Source organism: Littorina saxatilis, linkage group LG10, assembly GCF_037325665.1.
Source record: "Littorina saxatilis isolate snail1 linkage group LG10, US_GU_Lsax_2.0, whole genome shotgun sequence".
Taxonomy (NCBI): domain Eukaryota; kingdom Metazoa; phylum Mollusca; class Gastropoda; order Littorinimorpha; family Littorinidae; genus Littorina; species Littorina saxatilis.
The window spans coordinates 12,175,001-12,182,240 of record NC_090254.1 but is presented as its reverse complement, the minus strand read 5'-3'; positions in this window follow the sequence as shown (position 1 = coordinate 12,182,240).

Below are 7,240 nucleotides of genomic sequence, written 5' to 3'. Positions count from 1 at the left end.
GCGTGTTTAGGTGTATTCAGCCACCTGCACTTATGGCAGAATGACCAAGGTTTTTTACGTGCCATTGTGATGACACGGGGGTGGGACATGGCTTCCGTCTCTGGGTCTGCACATAAAGTTGACCCGTGCCCGTCCCGACCCGGATTCGAACCAGCGACCTTTCGATCACAAGTCCAGTGCTCTACCACTGAGCTACCGGGCCCCATTTGTATGCCTTTCCACTGATAAGACAGTTACCCCCCGCGGGTTAGGGGGAAGAATTTACCCGGTGCTCCCCAGCATGTCGTAAGAGGCGACTAACGGATTCTGTTTCTCCTTTTACCCTTGTTAAGTGTTTCTTGTATAGAATATAGTCAATTTTTGTAAAGATTTTAGTCAAGCAGTATGTAAGAAATGTTAAGTCCTTTGTACTGGAAACTTGCATTCTCCCAGTAAGGTCATATATTGTACTACGTTGCAAGCCCCTGGAGCAAATTTTTGCCGATTAGTGCTTTTGTGAACAAGAAACAATTGACAAGTGGCTCTATCCCATCTTCCCCCTTTCCCCGTCGCGATATAACCCTTCGTGGTTAAAAACGACGTTAAACACCAAATAAAGAAAGAAAGATAAGACAGTACGTTGGGTACGACGTTCGTCTTCGAATTGACCGTTTATTAATAATTCGATACTGACTAACCTGTCTTGTTTTTTCATATCATTAATATTCAAATATGATCTTTGCCTCCCCCCCCCCCCTCATCCCCCCCCCCCCCACACACACACATTTCGAGGTCTTCTTGCGCTTCAGGCTCATGGGGTTTGACTTGGAAGCAAATAAGAGGGCCCCAAAGGGGGGGTATCATCACGATCACGGGAAGGGAAATTTTAGCTTTCACGATCACAGTTACCTTGATTTTTGTTTTCACGATCACGAACACCAGTGGCAAATCACGGTCACGGTAAAAGTTGCAGGTACAGAAAGCACGTGTCAAAGTAAACACAACCACACAGTAATTCGCTCCTCTGGATGTATTGTTTATTCAACACAAAGTGAGAACTGTTGCACTTTTTTATTATTATTTTTTTAATTCTCTTTCATACACACATAGAAATACATATCATGATTTGTCATCAGTAACAAGAATGTTGTTTTCATTGTTCTTTCTCTCTCTCTCTCTCTCTTTCTCACTCTCTCTATCTCTCCTTTTCTCTCTCGCTCTCTCTCTCTCTTCCTCTCTCTCTCTCTCTCTCTCTCTCTCTCTCTCTCTCTCTCTCCACTCATACACATTCAACTCCCACACCCTCACTCACACACATGAATATATACTTGCACAATTTCACATTTTCAGAGCTAAATCTTGTAAACCCTTTTTCTCAAAAACTCAGGGGCGGATCAGGGGGGGGTTTCCAAAAGTATATTGTGAAGATATGGGTGTGAAGGCGCGAAGCGCCGAGCCGACGGCGCGAAGCCCTAGCTTGCTAGGGGGGTCCGGGGGCGTGCCCCCCCCCCCGGAAAATTTTGAAAAAAAGGATGCAAAATGGTGCAATTTGGTGCATTCTGAGGATGATCATTACCAGTTTCAGGCAGCAGATTTTGTCACTGATTTTGTCAATCAGTAGTAATGTACATGTATGTATTGGTTTTATGTACGTCCGTATTTTTTCTGTGATATATTGTATGCTATGATTTTTTGCAATGATGTTTAGCCATAGTCCGTTATACGCGTAGGTGTGCGAGAATATGTAAGCGCAGTGCTTTAAAGATGTCCATGTGCGAATGTGTAAGTGGGCGTAGTCGAATGTCCATGTGGGAATGTGTAAGTGGAGCATATAAGAATGCCCATGTGTGAATGTGTAAGTGGAGCGTATAAGAATGTGTAAGTGGAGCGTGGTCGAATGTCCATGTGTGAATGGGTAAGTTGAGCGTATAAGAATGTCCATGTGTGCGATGTGTAAGTGAGGCATGGATGTGTTCATGACTGAATGCGTAAGCACAATGCAAGGAATGGCCAGAAAGGTATGTGGGAGGTGTGTTTATAACATGCCCCAGGGCCGGATCTGGGGGGGGGGGTTCCTGGGGTTCCGGAACCCCCCCCCCTCCCCTGGCCATCCAATGTACCTCTCAGAGAAAAAAAAATGTGGACTTTGGACCCCTGCCTTCAGTTGGAACCCCCCCCCCCCCTCAAACGAACTTGGTCCGGCCCTGTGCCCTGTTATATAGTGCTATATGTGGGATGGGTTCTTTATTTTCAACTTTGCCATACAATTTGAGGTACACCTGGAATAGATTACCACTGCCTCTCAGACACACAGATTCTCTCACTACATTCAAGACAAATCTCAAAACACACCTCTTTCAGCGCAAGTCACTTCCCCCCCAGCATCTCCCCACCCACCCCATCCCGCCCCACCTCACCCCCTACCTAGTGCCTAAAATAACGTGTATATATATTTTCTGCGCTTTGTGTCAGCACTGTTTGTGTGTGTGTAAATAGTACCGTTGACACGTTTTTATATAGAAGCCTACTGTGGTTCTTGTGCTTAGGCTGTGTATTGGACTGTCATTGTATGCCTGCATTATTAGTTGTCAGTAATTATTACATGTGCTGATTGTTCTCTTTGCCTGCGCGCGTATAGTATGTTGGTTATGTTTGGTCATAGTATGTTTGTTTATGTTTGGTCGTTATCTTGCCTGTGCGTGTATTGTATGTTTGGTCGCTTTCTTTGCCTGTGCATGTATAGTTTGTTGGTTATGTTTGGTCGGTTTCTTTGCCTGTGCGTGTATAGTATGCTTGGTCGATGTATGTATTGTAAAGCGCTAAGAGTAGACATTTTTCTAGAATAGCGCTATAAAAGTTTGCATTATTATTATTATTATTACACCATCGCCTGGTTTCATGGCCTTGAAAAACAAACAGGAATGCTACAGGCCAAAAATGGTTTTACCTGAAAGAAGCACGCAGTGCCAGTGGCGAAGCCACAAGCCTGAGCATGCGAAGGTTAAAATCGGTGCAATCTGGTGCATTCTGGGCATCATTTTCAGGGCTGTAATAGTGTTGTGATCTTGTTAAAAATCCCATTTTAGCCTCCCCCCACCACCATTCAACACACCTCCAAACTGGTGAAAACAACACTACTGTGCGCTGGCTTCATTGAGACCGGCGCCCGGTCGCGTTGCGCGATATTCACACGGATCGTCACTTATTTGCGGAAATTTTTCAACTTCACCGGAATAAATTTGACTTTACCGGATTTTGAAAACGGCTTTATCGGATTTCCGGCAATAACCGGAAAAGTAGCATGCCTGACAAAATGCCAAGCGTGTCCACGTTGCTTGGATGAAAAACACATTTCTAGTTTCGGTTTTGGCTACACGCAGACTCGATCTCGAGCCAGTCGAGGTCACACTGAGCGAGTGACAGCCGGACGTGGCAATGTCGACAATGTCAATGATCTCACTCAAACTCAAAGATCTTGAACAAATTTCAAGATCTTTGCCTACATTCAGAACAGTCATAGAGCAACATAGATGAACCATAGACCTGGATGAACATACCTTGATATTTCGTCTTCGGAAAGACCGACCCGTAGCCTGACCTTTCCACCAAGGAAGGCATTCTCGCCGCCTGCTTTGGTCTGGCTTGAATCCACAAAATATAACAGAAGTTCGATGACAGTACCGCTGCACGCCATTTTGGATCTTCGAATTCGAATTTGACTGAATGCACTCAAAACTTTTGCACGAAGCCCTTCCATTGGATGAATTTTGGCAGACTTTTTCAATTTGCCTTCTGATTGGATTTTGTGTGTGTGTGTGTGATTGGTTCTCTTAAAGGGAAGCAATCGCTGTCAAAATCATATTTCTGAATGTGTTGTTGCTTCCCTTCAATCGGGATTGGCTCCTTGACGAATAGAGGATCATAGAGTGATACAGCTGTGAAAAATGTACGTTGAAAATAAAATGCTTTGCAATAATGCCCATCACGATCACGAAAACAAATGACGATCACGATCACGAGACTTGATTTTTTTGTCATCACGGATCACGGGCAAAGTCCCATCACGATCACAGAAATGGAAATTTCGGCAATCACGGTCACAGAAAGGTCAAAAAACGCCAATCACGATCACGATTTTAAACCCTTTGGGGCCCTCAAATAAGGCATTGTGACCAAAATCAGACCTGGATCAAAGAAAACTCACAGTAAAACACAACGGTGATACACCCATCTGTCTGTTCATGAAATATGTACACTTACCTTCAGTTTAAGAAACTCTATAATTATTTTCAGACTTGAACGATTCTCTTTTTACAGTTAGTCAAGTTTTGACAAAATGTGTTAACGTAGAGGGGGGAATCGAGACGAGGGTCGTGGTGTATGTGCGTGTGTGTGTGTGTCTGTCTGTGTGTGTGTGTGTGTAGAGCGATTCAGACGAAACTACTGGACCGATCTTTATGAAATTTGACATGAGAGTTCCTGGGTATGATATCCCGGAATATTTTTTTCATTTTTTTGATAAATGTTTTTGATGACGTCATATCCGGGTTTTCGTGAAAGTTGAGGCGGCACTGTCACGCCCTCATTTTTCAACCAAATTGGTTGAAATTTTGGTAACGTAATGTTCGACGAAGCCCGGACTTCGGTATTGCATTTCAGCGTGGTGGCTTAAAAATTTATTTATGACTTTGGTCATTAAAAATCTGAAAATTGAATTTTGTTATTTTCATAAAACGATCCAAATTTACGTTTATCTTATTCTCCATCATTTTCTGATTCCAAAAACATATAAATATGTTATATTTGGATAAAAAAAACAAGCTCTGAAAATTAAATATATAAAAATTATTATCAAAATTAAATTTTCCAAATCAATTTAAAAACACTTTCATCTTATTCCTTGTCGGTTCCTGATTCCAAAAACATATAGATATGATATGTTTGGATTAAAAACACGCTCAGAAAGTTAAAACGAAAAGAGGTACAGAAAAGCGTGCTATCCTTCCCAGCGCAACTACTACCCCGCTCTTCTTGTCAATTTCACTGCCTATGCCGTGAGCGGTGGACTGACGATGCTACGAGTTAATACGGTCTTGCTGCGTTGCATTGCGTTCAGTTTCATTCTGTGAGTTCGACAGCTACTTGACTAAATGTTGTATTTTCGCCTTACGCGACTTGTTTAATTTGTTTTTATTAATGTTGTTTTAAAAGGCGGTGCTGCTGCGTTGTAAAGATGAAGCAATCTGTAAACATTAGCTGTATACCTGTGCAGTGTTTGTTGAAAAGGGTGTCGGGGTGGGAGCTTTAAAATGTCTGACGTGTGCATTGTTTCTGCTAGGACACAAAAGTGCAGGCGAGGATACAAATGCGACCCTGTAAGAACATGAAGAGTGCATGCAGACACTGTTAATCGTCTTCACACATCAAGTTCTTAGGTAATATCGCCACAGTTTATCAGCTCGCACTGCATGGGTCAAGGACGGCTTTTCTCATTTAGTCAACCCAAATATTCCTCATAGCAAACGATACCATTGGTTATCTTTTAAGCAGGTGAATAAGCAAGAACGGGGCACAGCATATGTTATGTTTCGCATTGTAGCTTAGACATGTTCAAAATAGTCCCATACCCACAGAGATATACCTCATGACCCCTCTCTGAGGGTTAAAGACAAACAAATTATTTGAAGATTATAAAAAAGCGCGTAACAGAGTAAAGAATCTTGTGAGAAACGCGAAGCGATCATATTTTGATAAACTTGTGGGTAACAGCAAAGATGTTTCAAAAGTCTGGCGCGCCCTCAACACGTTTTTAAAAGGCAACTCTTCAAAAAATAGTAGTATTCTTCAGAATATAAAGGCCAACGACTTTAACGATTATTTTTTGTCCGTTGCTGAATCACTGGTAGATTCTCACTCAAAATCTCCAGGTACAGAACCACATTCCTGTTGTGAACGCTTGCAGATGTTCTGTGATGAAAAATTAGGAAACACGGATGCGTTTGTTATTCCGATAATGGCCATCCATGAAGTTGGCCAGTACATAGCAAGGTTAGAAAATAAAAAATCTTCCGGACTTGATGAAATAAGTAATAAATTATTAAAATTGTCTACTCCTTATATAGTAGAGTCTCTGACTTATGTTTATAATTTATGTATTCAACACAATGTTTTTCCAAAAGAATTTAAAAAAGCGAAAGTCATACCTTTGCCAAAGAAAAAAGGTTCTCAAGACTTAAATGATTTTAGACCTATATCTTTGTTATCTGTATTATCTAAGCCTCTTGAAAGGCATGTTCAAAAACATCTGGTTACTTATTTGGAGGACCACAATCTCTTGCATCAACTTCAGTCTGGTTTTCGCTCTCAACATTCATGTAACACTGCCCTTGCCAGATTAACTGATTCATGGTACTCATCCATTAATAGGTTAGACATTTCTGGTGATGTTTTCTTGGACCTAAAAAAAGCTTTTGACCTCGTGGATCATGAGATCCTTCTACAGAAATTAAAATGTTATTTGAAAAGTTCTAGCACTGTCGCTTTTTTTAACTCTTATCTTAGAGAGAGGGTTCAATCTGTATACGTACACGATACGTACTCTTCTCAGGGCACTGTGAAATGTGGAGTGCCACAGGGGTCTGTTTTGGGACCTGTATTATTTTGCATGTATATAAATGATTTGCCCTTGTACCTACAGTCTGAATCTGTTGAGTGTCATATGTTAGCAGATGATACTACCTTACATGCAACAGGGAAAAGCCCTGCACAAATTCAAGACAAATTACAACAGAGCCTAAACGATGTTTCTGAGTGGTGTTCTGCAAATCGTATGCTTATTAATCCAGATAAAACAAAGTCTATGATAATCAGCACTCGCCAAAAACATCAACTTTCAGAAATGACTCTGAGTCTGTCCCTAAATGAGCACTCCATTGAGCAAGTAGCTGAGCATCGTTTACTGGGACTTACTGTTGATAATAATCTCAAATGGCAGACTCACATCAATGGAACCTGCAAAAAAATTGCTAAAAACCTGTTTCTGTTGTCAAAGTTACAAAGCATTATTAATCTAGACACAAGAAAACTATTTTACAATGCCCACATAAAACCCCATATTGATTATGCTTCCATAGTATGGGACGGGTGTAGTGAAGTTCACTTGAAGAAGCTGAACTCGCTCCAGCGTAGAGCTGCTAAACTAGTTCTGCCCAGTCCATCTCTTTCTACAAAGGAAAAGATGAAAAGTATTGGGATGTTAAGC